The 21,525-nt window shown below is 40.3% G+C and overlaps 1 long non-coding RNA gene across 2 annotated transcripts in view; it reads left to right on the top strand.

Moving 5' to 3' along the window:
• The window catches only part of LOC110484889 (uncharacterized), a 194,420-nt gene that overhangs the window by 149,240 nt on the left and 23,655 nt on the right, over positions 1 to 21,525 (top strand). Inside the window, exons 11-13 of one of the 2 annotated variants that reach the window (XR_014954055.1) lie at positions 5,663 to 6,201; positions 8,018 to 8,107; positions 10,025 to 10,173. This is a non-coding gene — a long non-coding RNA (uncharacterized LOC110484889). Of the gene's footprint in view, positions 1 to 5,662; positions 6,202 to 8,017; positions 8,108 to 10,024 lie in introns of both variants that reach the window. The other variant, XR_014954056.1, reaches the window with a different exon arrangement.

Here is a 21,525-nt window from a genome sequence, read left to right as displayed (position 1 = left end):
ATGACAAGAGTCCTTCTACAAGAACAACAGTGTAAGTTGTCCTAGGTGTTTGGAAAAAATCTCCATGAATTTTGGCATAAAAGACTTCTCAAACATATGATTAATTTCCCACTAAACCAGAAGAAAAGATGTAGCATCTTTTCTACATCCCAATTTTAATTCCTGGTTGAATACTAATAATTTTAAATAAGAATGACTTAACCTACTAATGTCAATCTTCTTTATTTTGTCAGGAACAGATTTAACCCACATAATAATTATATAAACAACTGTCCATACTGGTCCAAATTCCATCCTGACTGAAGGTGCATTTGGGATACAATGGCTCAGAGCTGTTCAGTGTAAATATTCCTGCATTTCTGAGCATATTCTGAACATTACCTTTTTTTCTCTTTTTTCCCCCTGACTCTCCATTATCTTTGGAAGGGAATAATGTCAAAAGGCTTTAAAATGTATATATATTATTTTAGTGATTATGTTATCAAAACCCCTCTGGGATATCCTTGCCTCTCTCCTTAACACACTACTTGCCCAGGTCCTCCTCCCCCTGCTCTCCCTGGTGTTGTCTCTGAGAGAGCACAGTAAAAATTAAATAATAGTTGACATCATTTGGTTGGACTTGTGCTCAGATTATCTCTATTATTCATGTGATCTTTCTTATTATTTTTCTTTTTCATTCACTGTTATATTTTATTTACTTTAATGAGCTGGATACAGGGCTTCAGCCTGGGACTGGAGAGAGACCTGGCGTGCTTTCAAACTATTGTTTCCCTGTGGTTGAGATTAACGTCATCAGGATTTTCCTCTCTGTTATTTATTAAATCCTTTTCTCCCTCTCTCCCTCATGTGTGAGGAATACCTTGTTGATGGTCATGAAATAGAAGCTACATAAAAATAGTGAATACAGGTTTGGAGTCTTTCATTCACAGCTTTGTTTATGGAGGCAATGTTAAGCGCAGCAGATCTTCGATTTTATTTGTCTCTCTTTTCAAATCTGAGTTGGATGCTTGCAGAGGAAATATGTACATTTAAATTGCACTTGTGTAAATTCCCTAAATTCTCATCTTCTGCAGAAATTTTGGGTCAGCAGCAGCTCTGTGCAGGGGTAACCCTCACTAACAAGCCAGTATATGTGTGTGATGTTAGCAAAACAGTGGCAGAGGACAATCAAAAGCCTCTGGATATGATTGAATTGCTTTGCAGGTCTCCTCTGCAGAACAATTGTGGTTTTTGGTCAATTTGTTGAGCTAAAGCTACACTTAGAGCTGTAGTCAGGGGTCTTAGATCCACCCACCTGCATTTTACAGGCTCTGAGCTCTAAGAGGTGCCCATCCAGGAGGAAATGTTACTCAGTTTTAGAATTAGTCTGTTGTGGTTTTCTCCATCAAGTTATAATTTTGGAGAAGAAAATATTTAAGCCTAAAATTTTGGTAATCAAAGGATATTTTTTTGTCTGAAAGCACTGTTTTCAGTGTGTCTGGCAAAGTGGAGCATCTCATTTTTGGTTGATGGCCATGAAAATGAAGAGGATTTTTACCTGGGAGTTCATAAAATACTTCAGTTTTGCTTGGCCTTGAGATAGACTAGATATTAACAGAAAAAGGAGGCACATAGGTTGAGTGTAATAGCTGGAAAAAGGCTCTTTCCTCAGAACCTCTGCCTGTGCATGCCTCTTTTGAAAGGTACCTGTCTGTGTTGGCTTTATTTTATTTTTCTAGACAGGATTTACTGCATCAGCAGTCTTCAGCACTGGAATAAAAGGACAAGCTGAGAATGTAATGAAGTCCGTGGCAGTTTCTCTTCAAATGAAGAAATACTCTAAAGTTTTTTGGGTTTGTTTTGTTTAGGCTGTTTATCATAAGATTTTCAGGTGGGTTCCAGCATTTGCAAGTTGTTTAAATCAAGACCCCTTTGTCTGTTTTCAAAGAACTTGGTTCCTAGGGGATCTACCTGAGCCCATTCAGGTGTGTTGAAATACATCCCCTTTTTCTATTGAACTACATTTCTATCTGAAATTTCAGTCATTGCGGAGGTGCATCTTTGGTTTTGTTTGTATTTCTACAGAGTTAGTCTTTATTCTTAACCCTCCTTGACCTGGCAAGGCATTTGGATTGATCCCAACATGTGGGTCTCAGACTGAAACTCAGGAGCTCAGAGCTGACCTTTGAATGTCTGGTGAATCCATCTCATTCATTTTAGCAGAAACAGGAACCTGGATATCTGCTCTCATTTATCCTTTGGAATCACCCATTTTTCTCCAGCTACTGCATCTGGGATAGATAATTTTTAAACTCTTCCCTTCTCTGAAAAAACTTTCTAGGTTTACCAGTCCTGTGGAATAACAAGAATTGCAGATCTTCTGGTTAAATGTGGGACTGTGTAGTGAAGGCACCAACCCTAAAAGAACTTTTAGGCTTTAGGAAAATTCAATCTAATCCTAAAACCTCTGGAAAGCATCTCAGAAGGACTCTTGAAGGGTTGTTTTGAAAGGGGTGACTCAATGGAAGATCTCTCAGTTGATGCTTTCATTTCTGAAAACTCCTTTGCAATTCAATTCCACAAATGTTGCTTCTACTTGCAGTGTTAGTATGGAATGACACTCTTTCATTCTTGTGTGTGAAATTACAGATAAGCTGATCCATAATAAATGATCTATAATGCAGCTGGACCAAATTTGCTACTCGGGAAGCAACTCAAGATGAAGCCTGAAAGTTTCTGCCTTCAAAAGATACAGCTAAAGATAAAAGCATGGTGATGATGTTCATGTTTTGCTAAATATACATTTCCATGGGCTTGGCACAAAGGAGTTTTCAGGTCTTAATGGCTTTGCTTTATTCTGTCTACATTTGCTAGTGCTTTTTGGACAGCTTGAGCAATCCAGGCCATGCACCAGAGTGGTCCATTTTTTGGCATGAATTAATTTAAGTGGTGCAGGGGAGTGACTGCAGCAGTTGTTGGAGTATTAGTTCATCAAAAAATATGTGCATTAACTCTGTGGGTAACAACCTGCTATCCATATGTTTCTGGCTTCTCCTTGCAACTCATTTTCTAAATAAGTTTGAAACCTAACGAATATGGTATTGAGTCCCTTGCTGTTTCAGTTTGTCAGACTTTCCAATAAAAGGCCTGTGTATGATGGCTTCATGCTTTTGGTATGTGTCAGAAATAGTTCTATGCATATACATTACAAAATTAGGATTTAATTTTTGTTGTGTAGCCATACAAAATTAGATTATATAATTATTGTGTTTTCCTTTCTTATCTTTTATATTTTTAATATAATTTTTGAGGATGCCACAGGGCACTCCTGCTGTGAATTAGCTGCAATAAACTCTCTTAAGCAGATAAACATCAAAGAGCAGTAATGTTTTAAAATGAAGCAACCTGCATTCAAAATCCAATTGCTTTATGCTGTAGATCTTGAATGCTTCAGCTGCTAAAACTGGATGGGGTTTCTCAAGGGCACAGGGGAGTTGCATTAGTGGGATTTTAATGCAACAGGGATCATTTGAGTGAACTTGCTAGCAAAATCCATTTGTTTTCACAGGAACAGGTTTCCTTCTATTTTTCTTCTTCCTTAGGGAAAATATCAAGATATGAATAAATTCTCTGCTACCAGGAATCCTGCACTTGTATTAAACTGTTCTTATTGAACGGGTTCACAAAATCTTGAGGACTTCATGGTGAATTCTTGTGGATAATTGATTAACTGCAAACTTCAGTGGGAATATCAACTAAATAATTCCTTTTAAAATAGTTTAGAGGATTTTCTGTAGTCTGGCATTCATGTTGAACTTAGAACTGCCACTAGAACTGAAGCACCAAGCCTAGATTCTATTGAAATGCTTTCAATGTGACAAAAAGCCCAGATTTGCATTTTGGGACATATACTTCATATAACTAAGGCACTCTACCTCCTAAGACTAAGGCTGCTTGGAAAAGCCACCTCCTGATGGTGATGCGAATGCAGGATAAGAAAAGCTGGCACCTACATTGCCCAAAAAAATACTTTGTGAAAGTTAATAAGACCTCACACATGGACTGTAGGATGTTTAGGGTCTTACCATCAAGGGTCATGCTTGCCTTGAGCTCCTCAAGACTCTCCAGTTTTCAGCTTGACCTTGGTAACAGTTGTGCTTTGCAGGTGCAAAAGAAAAAAATATTTATATTTGGGTACACAGCTGCATTTGACTGCTCTAAGCCTTTAATGCTGCTTTAGCTGTATTGCCTCTTTCATATAGTTTCTTTCATACAGTTTTCTGATGGTCTGGGGTCCTGAAACCATGGTCAATAAATTGGTATTTTGCTTAGTTTTAACTTGAAATAGATATCAGACTGGGGCAAAATCAGAGCTGAATAAAGCTCCCTATTTCTTTTTTTTTCTTCTTAAAAGGAAAACCTGTGTTGAAAGATGCAACCTCCCTGATACAGTAATTACAGGGTGCTATCCTTAGTGATGTTAAATAGCTCCCTTTAGTGTATCTGTTTGATCTGGAGCTGTGAATTCCCATTCTTTCGTGGGTGTAACTGTAAACAAGAGGATTAACATTGCTTCAGTGATGTTTTGCTTAAGTGAATCAAAGTTGAAAGGGTGTCTTGAATATCTGTAGAAAGCTTTGTGTGTTGCAGGGTTCCTGTTCTATATATATGCACAGTGCACCTTTCATGGTAAACTCCAGTAATGCTTTCAAGTTTGAGTTCATTTTAAGCTTTTTATATTTTGGTTGTTTTTTGTGGACCATTGTGAGTGGGATCCTCTGGCTCTGTGGTAGTGGCCACAAAGAGGCTGTGAAGTTCCAATCTATTATAGCCATCCTTTCAGCTGCATAATTCTTGTCAAGACCTATCAGGGAGAACAGATTCTCACCATAAGAGGTTTGCCAAATTTTAGGCTTTCCTAAAACTTGTCAGTGATGACGAGCAGTTACTCCACCAGGGATGTGGGTCCCTAGGAGCGTGGAAATCCTAAACCACTGTCTTCTGTTAGTGCCTGGAATGCAAGGAGAGGAAGGACTGTTTCTCGAGGGGAAGGTCTGATGGCATTCCATGGCTCGGTGCCAGTGTCCATCACATCCATAAGGCTCCTCATATGTTGCTGCTAACCCAGTGCAGGACACTGAAAAGGAAAAAAGAAAATGGGGAGAGAAAGGTGTGAATATTTTCAGTTCAGTCCCTACCTGACATGTAAGGATGTGTCATGTCATTAGCTGTGAGAAAGGAGAGGAAGAAGCAGCATCCCTAGAAACTTGTCTCTCTGCAAGGCTCTCCCCACTGCTCATCCACTCTTCAGCAGCCAAAATCTACCATTAGAGCACCTTCTTCACTTGCATTTTTTTAAATCAGGACTTTAATTAGAAAATACAGTCCTCCCTCCTTCCCCTAGTTATCCAAGTAAAAGCCTAAAATCATATTCTTTTTTTTCCACCTTAACTCAGCCAGATTCTTAGCGTGCCTGACACCTCTCTGTGACATGATTGATGTATCAAGGCTTTCCCTGTTATCTCCTACCTTCATCTGATATGGCACTCAGAGCTTGTCAGTGTCAGAAGCTACATCTGCCTCTTTAGTTGTGGCAGGAGCCCAAACCCTGTCTCTTGGAGGGGACTCACTCCTCCATGATCCCTTTCCAGGTTGTCAATTAAGTCTGTTGTTTTCATTTCAGCATGCTTGCTTGCTGTGATACGAAGAAGACACTCTGCTCTGCATGGAATCTGTATTTTCAGGAGGACAACAGGAGTTATGTGGGCCCTGATTCCCTGCCCGAGCCCTGTGGAGGAAGGAGCGTTCACGTTCACATGTTCTTCGTTGTTTCAAGATTATTTAAGGAACCACTGCTGTTGGACTAGCAGGGGATCTTCCCTTTGCTGACCTTTGCCAGAGCAGCTGATTGGTGTGCCCCAGCTGCGTGCCATCGTTTTCTTGGGAAAGTTTGAAGACTGTCAGAAAAATGAGCATCTTCTTTCCTAGCCCTCACTGACGTGTATGGGCTCTGCTGGCCTTTCCAGCTCCAGTGTGGGAGGGGTTCTTTGTTTTCCTTTTAAATGTTATCCTGCCACCCTCCTTTTTTAACAATGCTGTATATACATGAAGGCTCGCTGTGTATTCAGCGTGGCACATGGATGGAGTGGATGCTTTGAACTGCTTTTGCAACAATGGATTCTGCTTGACTGATAATGAAACCATGGGATAGACCTCAGGGAGGTGAGTCATATGTTAATTTGTTCTTGAGTTTCCTTGGTATGTTAAAAGCTGTGATTTTTCAGAAAAATCTCTTATTTTATTATATATTTTTTAAAGCTTCTTCCTGGGGCCATGGCAGATGCTGTTTTGGAATGGCACCCAATGAGTTATTTAATGTAGTTCAGTGCTCGGTTGGCATTCTGCTATTGTGCAAATATTTTTGGTACTTCTCTTACCACAAAGATATTTTATGAAGAGTGGCACATTGTTATACACATGTGGTGCTATGGAGCTCCAGAATATGCATGGGACATAATGTTGAGCTGCAGAAACACAATAGCAATGAGTCACTGAAATCCCTTGTTGGTCACAAGAGTTTGAGCAACTGCAGCGATAATCTTTTGAGACAATGTACAACTCCAGTGGTATTTGCTATCTGCTCTGTGGTCTCCCTCAGTTAGCTGCTTGATTGGCTTGGCTTTGTGGGTATCCTAATCATGTTGGCACAGTCACTTTGATTAACAGAGACATGCAACTTGGAAATCTCTAGGCTTGAGCCGACCTCAATAAAGTTGTGCGCTTTTTCTCTTTCCAAATTCCAGCAGCTTCCTGAGGGCACAAGGAGTGTTTCACACAGCTTTCCATGATGGTTGGTGAATATTGAAATGTGGGGCTCAGAGGAGTCCATCTGCTTCTCTGTAAATTGTAGGCTCATAAAAAGAAAGAGTAAATAAATTTAAAAAAAAAAAAAAAGAAAAAAGAAGAGGCACATGCAGGATCCTTAAATCTGTTATTTTTTTCATGGCTTTTCCCATAGGTCACTTTAAGAATTAGCTTTAGCCCTTTCTTTGGTAATACAAGAGAGCAGGCTCATCAACATTACTTCATTTGTGCCTAATCTGGCCAATCTTCTCCTGTTACATCTACAGTATATTTCTAGGTGTAATGCTGAATGCTCTCTTGATCTTATTCAATTTCTGTACTGCTCTGCCTTCTGAGAGAGTAGGCTTGTTTTTACAGCCAGGTAAACAGCCTTGCAGCTCCTTTGGCAAAATAATTCCTATTATGCCTCAGACCAGAAGAAATAGAAGTTTAATATCTCATATTACACTTAAGGAAACTGAGAGGATATGAAATCCATGTGGTGGTTTTGCTAGTGGTTATTCCTCTGCAAGTCAGTTCTTGACCATATTCCCCAGTCTTCTATTTGTGTTTTTTAAGGAAATGCAATATTTTCAATGGCCATCATTTGCTGCTATGTGGTTCTTGAATTACCATCTCCATCACTGAAGGTATGGGTGTCTTCTAGAAGACAGCTCAGTCAAGCCAGGAGGGTATTTTACTTAGATAATATGAAAGGCAAAGTGTCCAGTGCTGAAATTTGAAATAAAATGTGATTTTGGAGGGAGACATTCCCATCTACCCACTGGCTTATATTTTAAAGTATTCTTTAGATGGGGTACTTCTCCCAGCTGTTGAAAGTGTTGTTTGTAGAGAAAGTTTGTAAATCTTTGTTTAAGGTAGTTTCCAGAACTTGCTTGAGTGGTCTCTTTTTTTCCAAAAACCTTAAGCTTGTTTCTTGCCTGCTCCTTAGCTCAGCTCTGCCTTATCTCACAGGGGTTACCAGGTCACATGCACATTTCAGGGGAGTCAAACTTAAACCTTCCCATCCCCTCTCTGTGATGTTGCTGTTGTTAGGGGTCAAACCTCATGCTTCCATTTCTCATTGGAGAAATCCTAACTTAAAATATGCCACAACACCTGCTCCCTTGACCCACTTTGCCTTAAGCCCTTATTTTGTTAGTTTTGTTAGATTCTTTTTTTTTTTTTTCCATAGTGGTAAAGAGATGAGGGATCCTGAGGTCACTGTGCCATGTGGGACATCCACTGAATGTGCCAAAGATTGTGAACATGAGTCTTCTCACGAGTGAGTTGTTTCCTGGTGTTAAAATTTCCACTGTTTACAGTTATCCTTCCATTCATTGAACATTTTTTAGGTTTTTTTTAAAAAAAATAATTCTCTAGTTGGTATTTATAGTAATAACCTTTTCCTGTCCAAAAGAATTGTGTTTATTAGTGATTACTTTGAATCATTCTAGAAAAATTTTCAATCTTTCAAGAAAAGGAAGGGAATCACATTTTTAAGCTTGTTTTGCCTCATTATGAAAAAGTCCATTTCATTCTGTCTTTTTCTGTCTCCTCCTCCTTTTCTTTCTTCATTCACAAGAACATTTGGACTTACAGACATAAGTAATTTTAAAATCAGTTTGGTTTTTATTGTTATAGAAGCTGCTGTCTTGCCATGCATATTAATTTGACACTATTAATCCTATACAAACACATTTCTGGCACTGACTTCTTAGGAATGCAAGTATTGTAAATATATCAGTGTAAATGGAGTTTGTTAGACTGATAGTGTAGTGCTTACATCATTATTTCACTTCACTGTCCTAAATCACCATTTATTGCATATGACACCTGCTTTTGTGCTCTAAGTTATTTGAGCTGGGGAAAGTTAAGCACACAGTAGCTATGAAAATAATCTTGTTTTCAGTTACAAGCTGGTTTTTTTGCCTCTCTTTGGGTACTCTGGCTGTAGAATGAAACATTTACTCACTTTGAAGTGAACTGGGGTAACACTACAGAAGAATTGAAGACAATCAGATAACATGCTAAAAAAAGATACATAAATATCTGTATGAGAAGATGATTGTTTCTTTAAGAAAAGATCAAAAAATGGGGAGAGGTGGAGTTTTCTTTTGTTTTGTTTCTGCCTGTTTTCAAAATGAAAATCCAGTGGGGATGCTCCCTTCTGCTCTGGGCAGGACCCTGTCTGCTATAAGGCACAGAAAAAACCCAGGGGAGTCTACACAAATTCAGAGGATTTTGTGCCTTGCATTTGTCAACTGAAGCTGGAATTGCCCCTTATTTTAATAAAGGATATTCTCCTGTTACTTTGGCTGGGAATTGAGTGTGCAATTTTATCTCAGTGTCATGCTACTGCAGATGCTGGCTGGGAAAAGAGGCCTTCAAATGGAGTTGAAAATACTGCAACCAAAACACTGGACAGCTTGGGCTGCTGAAAACCTTTTGCATGAAGCCCTGGCTCCCTTAAAGTAGCTGGCAGTGCTCCCACCGAGTTCAGCACAGCCAGGATTTTGCCTTATATATTTATTCTGATTTATGAAAAGGTCGGTCATCGTGGTATCTAAGCACTGAGATATGGTATTTAGTTACAAACAATCATTTTAAGGGTGATGCCAAAATCTACACATGCATTAGACTTGGAGATTAAAGAACATGGAGCTTTGGTTGCATGTGCTTCTCCAGTTGTAATTATTCTTCTTTCTAAGCACTGCAGACCTCCGTGCTGTTGGGCACAGAGGGGTTCCAGACTGAGACAAATCAGAAAGATTATGTGATATAGTAAATAGCTATAAATTAATGGCTCTTGCTGAGGTGCCAGTAACTACCTTGGTTTCCCTGTCAGCCCCAGAGGAATTAATAATTCCTCAGATTTTAGCCAGCCATTGCAGGAAAGGATTTTAATCTTCTGCATTTTTTAATGGAAGCTGTTTACCTTGCAGTAACTTGTACAGCTCTCCACTCTGATGCTGCATTACAATAACTTGCAGCAGAAGAAAGCTGGTGGAGTTCAAGTGAAATCTATCCCAAGGAAAGAGTATCCAGAGCAGCTGGTTTCATTTATATATTTTATTTCTGAAGCTCATGAGCATTCCAGTGAGAGATGGTATAATTGATTTAAATCAAATTATGAAACATTATACTTTTTATTCTAAAATCCACTTTTCTGGCATTCAATTCTGTAATGTGTCACTCACAGGTAATGCTGGTTGAAGTTGAAGAGGCTGAAAAATTCTCCTCTGCATCATGCAGTCCATTGTTACATGTCCTTGCCTCGGAGCTGAAGTCAAAGTTTCTGTTTGTAACAGAATCAACGTGTCATTAAGGAATTGAGGCTCCATTGCTTGGGTGAGATGCAAAACCTTATGCCTTGAATTTCTTAGAAACAGAAGTGTTCCTTGGTTTTTGGAGGAATGTCTTGGTTCAGTGTTTTTTTTCCAGCTGATATAAGTATACACAGAACAAATACATGGCAAGCAGAACAGAGCTGTTTTTAGAAAGGGATAACGTTGGGCATTCGTTACAGCACAGGTTAACCTGCATTTTAAGAGGTTCAAAATATTCAGTGTTCAATTGTTCACTCAACTTTCTAAGTGTTTGCTGAGGCTGAAGACCTCGTTAGTGTGTTAAAAGCTTGCCAGAGTGCTTGTTTTCCCTAATAACTTCTGAACTGGCTTATTTAAACCAGATTTTATGGAGGTTATGAAATTCCTATAAATTTTCTGAAAAATTTTTTGGCCGAGCAGAAAGAAGAGGGAACAACTGGTGCTACCAGTCATGGAAAGGCTGCAGCTGGAGCTCAACTGCTCCCTGCTCAGGTTTGGCCACCCAGCTTGGCTGGCTGGGAGAAGCATCGGGGTGTGGCTCTGATCTAGGGCCAGCAGGTACCTGCCCGTGCAGGAGGCACCAGCTGTGAGCAGGTAGACGTGGCTGCAGAGGAAATGTGTCCTCCAAAAGCAGCACAACAAAGGAACAAAGGTGCTGGAGAGCATCCAGAGGAGGGCAGCTAAGCTGTGAGAAGGTCTGGAGCACTGCTCTGATGAGGAGCAGCTGAGGGAGCTGGGGGCATTTAGCCTAGAAGAAAGGAGGCTCAGAGGAGACCTTATCACTCTCTACAACTCCCTGGAAGGAGGTTGCAGCCAGGTGTCAGTCTTTTCTCCAAGATAATAGTGGTAGGATGAGAGGAAATGGCCTCAAGTTGTGCCAGGGAAAGTTGAGATTGAATATTAGGAAAATAATTCTCATGGACAGAGTTATAAAGCACTGTACAAGGCTTCCCAGGGAAGTGGTGGCCATCCCTGGAAACATTCAAACAATGACTGGATGTGGCACTTGATGACAGGGCTTGCTGGCGAACGTGGTGGTGGTGCTGGGTTAATGGTTGGACTTGATGATTCAGGAGGTCTTTTCCCACTTTTAAAGATTCTGTGTCGACCTTGCCCAAATGACAACGTGATGACACACTTTAGAGACCTCTGTAACATCACTGATTCCACTGCCTGGTTTGAAGCAGCTGTTGGAGGATGACTGGGGACATGTGCCCTGACCTCAGTGGCACCATACTGCTGGAGCTGCTGTGACTCAGAATCACAGAATCCCAGAATAATGAGGTTGGAAGAGACCTCTAAGATCATCAAGTCCAACCCATGCCCTAACACCACAACTAGACTATAGCACCAAGTGCCAAGTCCAGTCTTTTTTTAAACATATCCAGAGATGGTGATTCCACCACCTCCCTAGGAAGACAATTCCAGTATTTTATTATTCCTTCAGTGACTCCCAACCTGGGTTAAGCCTGGGTTAAGGTGCAGGGCAGCAGGTTGGGAGGTTATATGGCAGCCTGAGAAACAGCTGCACCCAGAGGCAAATTGCTTCAGTAGGAGGTGAGTGTTACCAGCTTTAAGGAGCCAGTATTACAAAACACCATGACAACAGATTTGTATTTATTTACTGGCACCCACTCAAATTGAATGTGTATCTCTGAGCAGTGTCAAGTTTCAGAAGTGCTGGCTCTTTTCCATAGAGTCCAAGTGCTGGCTGGTGTATGTGGACATGGTCATGGTTCTGTGTTTCACACTTCTGTCCCTTGCTCTTTGCAGGGCCTGTGGGCTTGGGGCATTCATTTTCTGGGATAGGATGGTGTGGAAGCAGGAGATTCTGGCTTTGAAAAGCACTTTTCTAGAAGTTGTTAAAGCAAATATTTTGTGCGCTGCACTTACCAAAAGCTTGATGTGGGATGAAGGCCTTTTCAAGGTTTCTCCTGTGTTTTATTTTCCCCTCCAGTAGGAACTTTTCTGCTAGGCTGTGTCCACTGTGAGCCAAATTTATGTTACTTTTCTCAGGTGCTCAGTTTAAGTGTGTTTGGGAACCACACAGGTAATTTTTGCTCCGTCCTCTAAGAGGAATCCCTATCAGTGATGATGTATGTGGATCATCAGATTTCCTTCACAGGCCCTGTTGATGATGTTGGAGCAAGCATTTGTGCTGGACAAGATGGTTCTCAGCTCCTGTAACTCAAATCTGCTTATTCTGGGGGACTTTTCAAATAAGTTTCTCAGTGGTCAATAATTGTATTAGCTATTCCACTCAGCTTAGGAATAGACTGAAAGACATGCTTTAAAAAAAGTCTACAGAGATCCATTTCTATGGATAATAATTCATTCTGAATTCATTCTTATCAGTGTTTATACCATCACTAGCTGGATTTGAACCTGCTCCCAGTTCAACATCTGATTGCCAATACTCTGAGCAGTCTTTCAAGGTCAGTGAAGTGGCATCATAAATGAAGTATAAAATGTGTCATACCAGTGGTTTACAACAAGCCCACAGCACAGCTCAGTTGGTTGATGGGCCATCTCTGTTTATGTCAGCTGTTAAAAACTCATGCACACAGCCATACTAAGTACTGATGCCATCAAATGTGGTCAACACAGACAGTTCAGGCTGCAAAAGTGAGCCAGAAAAGGCATTAAAATGCTTAGTCTATTACATACTTCCTTATTTTTGTCATTTTGACATTTATGTGTTGTATCATTGAGGCTTTTGAGAAAGAAGACACAATTCCTGAAGCAAACTGAATGGAGATGTTCAGTTTATAATGCCACAGCCGTCTGGATTGCATTTAATTCCAATTGACCACCTGCATGCTGTTAACCTCTGGAAGGTTACTGTGATCACAGTTGTTGTTGTTTATTTAAAAGTTTTGTAGCTGAAGGAAAATATTAGCAATCAGTTACTTATCCTACACTGTTTACTGATCTCATTGAACTTGCAGATGCAGCTTTGCTGGCCAGTGAAAACTGGGAGTTGTCTGGTGCCAGTAATAGCTTGCACTTATTTTTCAGGCAGGAGTAGGTTGAGCAATTAAAAGAATTTTATTTTTTTTAAATAAATATGCTCTTTGTCTGTTGGCTATTTGTCTTATATGTCAAAATCCAAAATATAACTTAAAGTATGTAGAAGGTAGCTGTAAATGAGCCAAATTTTCACAGAGGCGTGCTTGAGTTGTGCATGTTGCTGGCTACACATGCAAACCCCTAGGACTTCATGTGAAAACATACAGGAATTGCAGAGGTAATTCAAGTGAATAAGAAAATGCATTCATATTAATGTTCTCTGGCCAGGAGTACTTAAATTGCTGTAATGAAGCATTTTTACTAAATTACAGAATTCAAAAATTAGGAATTACTTTTTCAAAAGTACTGGCTTTTTTTTTTTTTTTTTTTTAACATGCCTGTTGCCAACACTCACCTAAGCCTGTGAACAGAGACCCTGTTGCCCCTTCAAACCCCCCCTTTCCTCTAACGAGACCCAAATGCCAGGACTTGGTGACTTTTAAACTGAGGCTTCAGCTGCATCTGTATTCCTCCAAGAGCTTAGCACAAGATCAGAGAGTGGATGGCCTCCAAATAGATGATGAGTGTTTGGTTCTATCGCAAACACCACCTAACCTTTCAGTTTGAGGATGGGCTACTGGAAAAGCTTTTTCAGGTAGGACTGATTGGGTGTGTAGTGGGTAAGGGGAGAGAGTTATTTCTGCATTCAAAATCTTGATTATTAATAACAAATCAAAGGCCAAATGTGGTTTGGTCTAAGACAGTAAACATGTATTCTGGCTCCAAATCCATTTCTCTGATGATGAACCTTGGTTTATCTGTCATCCTGGCTGTCCCTGACCACAGTGTGCTGGGATAACTACTTGGACTGCAGACTATGGGGATATGTGATGGTCAACCAAATAATATTGCAGCAGCAGTTCTAATTTCTAAAAGAAAAGGAATTTGGTTTCCAGCTGAAATTTAGGAAGGCTCAATGTCAACACCTTTTTCAAAGAGACTATGAGGCTGAAAACCAAATTTTCCACCAAAAAGCCATGAAGTAAAACTTTCTGCCAACCAACCTCTCTTAACCTCTCTACTGCTTTATTGGGTTTTTGTTTGCTTGTGTGAGTGTCTGTGGGGACACTCGGGCATGTGGATTCAAATGAGCTGTTCAAATAGATTAAACAACTTTAAACCCCTCTGTGGTCTTTGGAAGTGAATTAGATTAAAGTGAATTAGAGCTATTTTAATTCTGAATGAGTGAGTCCACATGGGCTTAATATAGTTGTATATAGAAACCCACATTCAAATCACATCCTTAGTTAACTCAGATTGTTTCCCATGTAGACAAACCCATCCTGTGTCTGTTTAGCAGGGCACACAGAGCTTGCTTCGTCCCTAACTTGCACTATCGACAAGCAGAGGAGCTAAATCAAAAATGATTTTGTGCTGGTATAAATGGTTCCACAAACAATAGGTCGGTAATGCATCTGGCCTGGGATGTGTCCAGAGAAAGAAGCTGGGCCTGAATAGCTTTTAGCTCTCATCATTGAAACCAACAATGCTTGCCAGAAGAAAGCCTTCAGCATTAATTCCATAAGCTATAAATTATTACAGGGCTCTGATTCCTTGGAATGAAATGCAATAGATAGATGGCAGAGAAATATTATTAATGGATGGTTTACTACGTTCCTAACTGCACTGACTTCATGAGAATACATTATATTACTATCTGGAATAGCAATACTAGGGATTTATTAAAATGACTGAGGATGCATTGTTAGCTTGGATACCGTGCTATATTGGAAACATAAAGTATTCTGCATCAAAGCATATAATCTACATCTTTCCTTTTCATCCTTAATTTGATTATGAACTATTACCATGCTTTGCCATAAAATAGGAAAGTTGTACGTTTTGATGGTTTCTCAAATGCTGATTTTACTTTCTGCACAAATACTTTGTATCTTTTCAGCATAATTATTTAGCAGCCATTTCGGGTTAATTATTGTCATTAACAATATGAGTCCTATGAGGGAATATCAATTAAAATATGCACAGCTGAACTTTCAAATGAGTAAATAATTTAGTTTTTGAAAATGACTGGAAACAGCAGGGTAACAGTCAAAAGGGGAACAATTATTTTAATGCTTATTTGACAAATGAGTAATTTTTACAGCAAATTAGTTTCTTATTGTAGCACCCCTACTGGTAACAAGAGAGAAACTGTTAACATGAGTTTTAAAAATAAAACCTGCTAAGATATGCATGCGAAGTTAAGGAAATAATTTGTATGAAGAAAAGGTGATTATGATACACATTGTTAGCTGAAGAATGTTGCCATGGGAATCTAATTAGGGATATAAATCACACAAAATTATGTTTATATATAGGGCTGGATACATTAAAATCATATGCACAGTTATACATCAATTTCATTCTTTGTCAAAGTATTGAAGATAGACCCTCATTGCTCTTCATTCTTGACCACTAAATAGAGTTGAAAGTTAACAAATGAAGCATGGAATTCCAGGTGTGAATATATGGTGTTTACTCGTTTGCATAACAAAAAGGAATGTAGGAAAACTTTGCAAGGTGATTGAGTTTTATCCGTGTTTTGGGGAAAGTTTTAGCATACACATTGACTTTTTAGCAATGCCAGCCTGGTTGTTTATGTAGTTTGGGAGGGGCAGGGTGAAAATAAGAGAAAGTGTATAGAAACCAGAGCTATTGAAAATGTTTGTGGTTTGTTTTTTTTTCCAAAGCACTGAGAAGGTGTTCCAAGGCCTTCCATATGTGTTAAAATGGAAAGGGAATTTCAGCAAAGATGTGTTTTGTCTTTTTCTTATCTGCATGCTCTGTTTCATTTCTGATTTTCATGTTCAGCCTGATTACAGCCTGTAGTCAGCCCCAGTGCTGCTGATGGTTTCCCGCAGCTATGATTTGGTGTAAGTGGGTAGTTTATAGTGAAACACTGATTACTAAAGACAATTCAGAATTTCTTTTTGGTTTCAGTGACTTTTTATTTTTAATCCCTCTGTCAAGCGTGTCAAACTGCACTACTGAGTTGCATTGAGTGCTACTGAGACTTGTGCCCAGAGGAGTTCCAGTGAAGGTGACCAAACCTTTTAATGATACTGGGGCTTCCTGGACCAGGGAGTGCAAATTGGGTGGCCCTGGCATGGTAAGGAATTTAAAAGAAATGTAGGAAAAAATGTGATGATAATGAAAAACTGAACTTGCCATTTCTTGGCAGGAGTGGGTGGTTGTTTCTACTCTCACCAACAGGTCAAATTCAGTTTTAAACTTTGTTACCACCAAACATTTTGCACTTTGTCTGTTCTAGTCTAGGGGCATATTCTGGAACTTGATTCTAATTTGCTAGGAAGTAATCTTCCTTTTCCACATGACCTCTGAGCAATAAAGGGAATTGCAGTACCCCCAGTGTGGTCAGACACTTTCTCTTGACATCCACAACTAAGCATGTAATTAAGGGTGCAGATTTAGTGCTGCCTCATTTGAAAAGCTGCTAGAATTGCAATGTCTCTTTGACAGAGATATTCCCTTACTGGGGTACATCTTCCACATCTTTTTTTTTCAGTGGTGTAATGAAACAAGGGGGAAGAACCGTATAAGATGTTGAGAAACTTCATGTTGTGTGCTAGAGTGGCTAGGGCTGTTGAAAGCTGGAATTAAGGAATGATTATCAGCCAAGGAACAGTCTTGATCTGTTTTTAAGGAACCTTTCCAGTTTTTGTGTAAACATTTATTTCACAGTAGAGCCTCTTTAAAAGACAGTTTCACCTTTTATTTGTCCACTTCACCACAGCATTCTCTCACCCCACCTCAAGCCACCACACAGCTTCTCCCTGAAATCTCACAGCACAGAAATTCCATAAGAAAACACAATGATGTCATTTCAGTCAGACCATAATTTTCCAGCTGTTGGAAGAAGGCACATTGTGGTGTTTATTTCACTACTTATAAAGATTTGTGGCGAGGAGGGAAATACTTTACTTCCAAGATCATTGTTCAAGCAGTTGAAGCTGTTCATCTGGTGCTTTGTGCCAAAGTGGGGGCAGGCAGAAGGGATGATGAGGAGAGCGACCACATGCATGGCCTGTAGGTACCTGTGGATGGAGCCTCAGAGGAATTAAGGGATATTTTTCATTTTTGTTCTTATGGCAAGAAGGAAAGAGACATGGAGTAGGCAGCTTCTCAGCATATATGTGCCAGTATGAACTTTGGCAATTCCCATTACCAGCTTTGAATTTGACAAGCTTTTGTATGGCTCAAGCAAAGTCTCACCTGGGCTGGTGTCAGGTTGTCTCTTGCATCTATCATGGACAAGCCTTTGTCCTGAGCTGCCAGCTCTGCAGAGCTCTAAAGGTGCTGGAAATAGCTTGTTGTAACATTGGTCGATGTGGATTTGGAAGCCTCATGGCAAAGATTTCCAGAGGCAGCTGGGACTTTCAGCAGTGTAGATTCTACTGAAGATGACAATACTTGGTTGTCACTTAAAAAAACCCAAACCATCAAACAATCAGTCCTGAGCCCTGGAATATCACCTCTGTTCAGAGTGGCAAAGCTACATCATGCTTTATTAGTGGTCCAAGTGCTCCTCATGCTTTACAAAAATTCTTGATGTGTGACAGTCTGGAGACATGGCCTCTCATCTTTGGAGATGGCCAGCTGTCCTCAGGCAAATGAAGGGGGAGGAAGCAGGCAGGTGTATGACAGATGTGGCATACCTTGATACACTCATTCCTCATTAGTTAAGTAGCATAGTGGAGAGTGGAGTGGCTCTGACATGTGAAACTTTTGGGACAGTCCCTCTCAGTACTTCAGTGAGGAAATATTAGCCCAGCTTGCCCTCCAGTTCATCTGAGAACTCCAGAAGGCCTGGATGCAATAATGAACAAAAGCCTTTTTGGATGCTGCTGTTGCTCATTTTTTCACTGTGTGGGTCCATTAAAGCATTGCTGCCTTTTGGGAACTCAGCTGGAAGAAGAAAACAGGCCTGGAAAAAATAACTGCATTATGTGAGACCACTGGCTACTGCTGGAATTGTGTCAGCTTATAACATGTTAGGCAGGTTCCCTGTGCATCCGCTGCGAAGCTTCTGCTGACAGGACTTGAGCTCTAGCAATGAGAGCAGCCAACAACAGCAAAAAAAAAAGCTGTGGGCTCTTGGATCCTGTGTAAGCCCAGAGGTTGTGGGCAGCATAACTCAGTAGGAGAGAAAATGAAACTGTTAAATTGTTCCCGATGCTCCCTGCAGCTTGTAAAGACAATCACCTGTTCAAAGGGGTGATTTCTTTGTTGGAAGGAAGATCTGTGAGTGAGTGATAGACAAAATAGCTGCAGGTTTGATTGAGTCCCCAGATTTTTCATTATGGTCGATTCCACATAATTTAACTTTGCTCTTTCCCTGCTCTACATGCCATTTCTGTCGTGCTTGGCACCACACTTTCCACTCAAAATGCCAGCTCAAGAGAATAAAAGTAGTCCAGCAGAGAAGTGTTTGCTAGCTGGACACACAGTAGCCACCCCTCACTGGCAGCTGAAGCATGGACAGAAGCAGAGTTGAAATTTATCATTGATTTGGTCTAGAAATTGAAACAACCCCTTGAACCTGACACATAAATATAGCCACTTCAGCTTTTAACCCTGCTCCCCATTACCTCATCATATTTTACCATGAAGGAAACATATACTATAATGTATTCTTTGTCAGATACAGTCTGCACCCTTATGTAAACTGCATTTTCAGTCCTCTTCCCGTGCAGACACATTCCCCAACAGGCATTCCTCAGACATGCCAGCTAACGCTTTACTGCTTAGCAAATCTATCGGATTAACACAATTACAGTAAAAGCGCGGGACAAAATAAATATTCCCCAAAGAACCTTTAGGAGGATTTTGCCATTTCTTGGTTAGTAAGAGATGATCCCTCAACAGACACCAGGCTGACCCTGCTTTCGTTTCTCTTATTTCATCTGTCCCAACGGAGCAAGAAAAATATATCACTGTATGGGCAGCAGGAGAATGAGCAGCCTGGTATTATCTGTACTTTTTGATTCAGTCTGCAGGGAAAGCTGAGAGTCAGGGGAAGAATCGGGGAACTCCGTGTTCAGCCAAATTCCAAAGCCTTTGGTGTCTGGCCAGATTTGCAAAACTTAATTTTATGTTTGTATCATGTGTTGCAATATCGCCGAGATTTGCAAAGTGGTTCTTGTGAATCCCTTTTGGGTGCTTGGCTCCTCCAGCCAGTCCCACTGAACACGTGCACAGCTCGTGGTACGATGTCCAGTGTCCCCAGGCTCACTGGTATGGTGTCCCTCACCTGTGCAGTGTCCCCAAGGGAAGCACAGAGGGAGGCTGAGATGCTCAGGTGGTCAGCCTGGAGCTGTTCTGAGGCATGTTTTTCCCCAGGTGTTGGCATCAACTCCTGCTTCCCCAGCAGGGATGAAGCAGAAGCAGGTGGGAGCTCCTCATACCTGCCTTAGTGTTCCCTTCCAAAGAGCCCTGAGGCAACTTCAACTGTTTTACTTGTTCACTGTCAGTATTGCCCTTTGAATCGTGTTGCAGTGGATGGCAATGCTGCTTTTTCTTTACAGAGGCACCATTGATGTTTTTTTTTTTCCCATCACTCTTAACTTCTTGGTCCAGTTGAGTCATTCAAGCTTGGAAATCTCCAGTGAGTTTGGATCTGGATGTGACTGGATTGATCCATGCTAGTGCCAGTATTTCTTTAGTAGATAGGGGGAGAGAGAAAAGGATAAAATGAAGGCAAACATTGAATTTATAGCACTCCAGATGTCAGAGACATGAACATAAAAGTGCAGATGCCTTATAGGCAGGCAGGCTGCTCAAATGTATGCAAATGGGTGACAAGTTTATGTGAATATGGTTGAAAAAAAAAGAAAAAGCAAGGGGGAAATGCTTAAATAATCCTGTTCTCATTGCTGTAAGCCTTGGTCATTGGGTTTGGTGGAAATCACAAATGTGATGACCCAAAGAAACACAAAGCTCTGGTAAATGTGGCCAGCTGGATAGACTTTGATTGGTCCTAATGTTCTTGGACATACCATTAAAGTAACATAAATTCATACCTTCTAAGTTATGGGGCCTATTGATCAAGCTTTGCCTTGCACAGCAGTATTTAGATTATTCTGCAAATCATCTTCATGGCTAGCCATGAGAGATGGCTACAGTGCCTTCAGTTAGGGTGGTGTGAATGTATGGATTTAAGTGAGAGCAGATGTATTTGCATGTACATTTCACATATGAGCTTCTTGATTATTTGGGGGTAACAAAACAATTCTTTCTGTCAAATGTGTTTCCAACTTGTGAATTAATTATATCTGCCTTCCTGCAAACTGTTTAAGAGCAGCTGGCCTTCCTGGCATTTTTATTAGCTTGCAAAGAAGCTTCTCCAAAGCGTGAAATGCCAAAAGGAAAAACCTCTGGCTAAGTTCTAGCATGGATACATGAATTTCATTGCTGTCTGTCTGCAGCCAGGTGAAAGAAAGAGCCAGTGGTCATCAGTCTAAGGCATCTCTCTGTGCAGGACCTTGAATAACTTTCTATGCCTTTTTGCTGTTGGATAAGAGCAACTTAAAATTATAGTAGTAGGCAGCCATAAAGTTGAGGAAAACTGATACAGTCTGGATAATCTGCTGCTGAACAGCTTGTGTGGGTCTGTGTCCAAACCCCATGTCTTTAAATAACATTTCAAGCCAACTAGCTTTTCTGGATTCCTTTGCTTAAAAATCAGATGGAATTTTTGGATGGCAACTGCTATTAATGTTACTAAGCATTGCTCGGGTGTGCTCATTGTTCATTTGTGCAGGGAAAGACCTACTGTATCCATAGTCCCATGATGCAATACTAGAACCTTTTAAAAAGTTATTAAACAGGTTGTAAAATCCCCTTTAAAAATATGCTTCGATTTGTACAATTTTTAGAAATGGCAGAGGGCAAAACCACATCCTTACCCCCATTAAACTCCTGAACACCCTTGCCATGCCACACCCCCCTCCCCCAAAGCCTTAATTTAAAATATCTAGGTTTTGCTATATAGAAAAGGTGAGAAAAACAATACAAGTTATACAGCACACTTACAAATACCAGTTTATATGAGCTAACACTGGCACTTAACATCTTAGATTTTTCTCAGCAATAAGCTACATCTGCAGAACTTATGAGTTGGTTTTATAAAGTTCACAATTCAAAAATGTCTCTGTGCTAAAGGGCTTTGGCTTTCCAGCTCAGGGCAAATTTTATATGCTACAGTCTGTAACCATCTTTTTTTTCTAGAGAAGTATATGCATGGATCATGGATTAAAACATTTTACTGTGTGACATGTGGGTTTTA

The sequence above is a fragment of the Lonchura striata genome, chromosome 3, assembly GCF_050655825.1.
Source record: "Lonchura striata isolate lonStrDom1 chromosome 3, ASM5065582v1, whole genome shotgun sequence".
Taxonomy (NCBI): domain Eukaryota; kingdom Metazoa; phylum Chordata; class Aves; order Passeriformes; family Estrildidae; genus Lonchura; species Lonchura striata.
The sequence above is the reverse complement of the archived record's forward strand: the minus strand, read 5'-3'. Positions and strand labels throughout refer to the sequence as shown.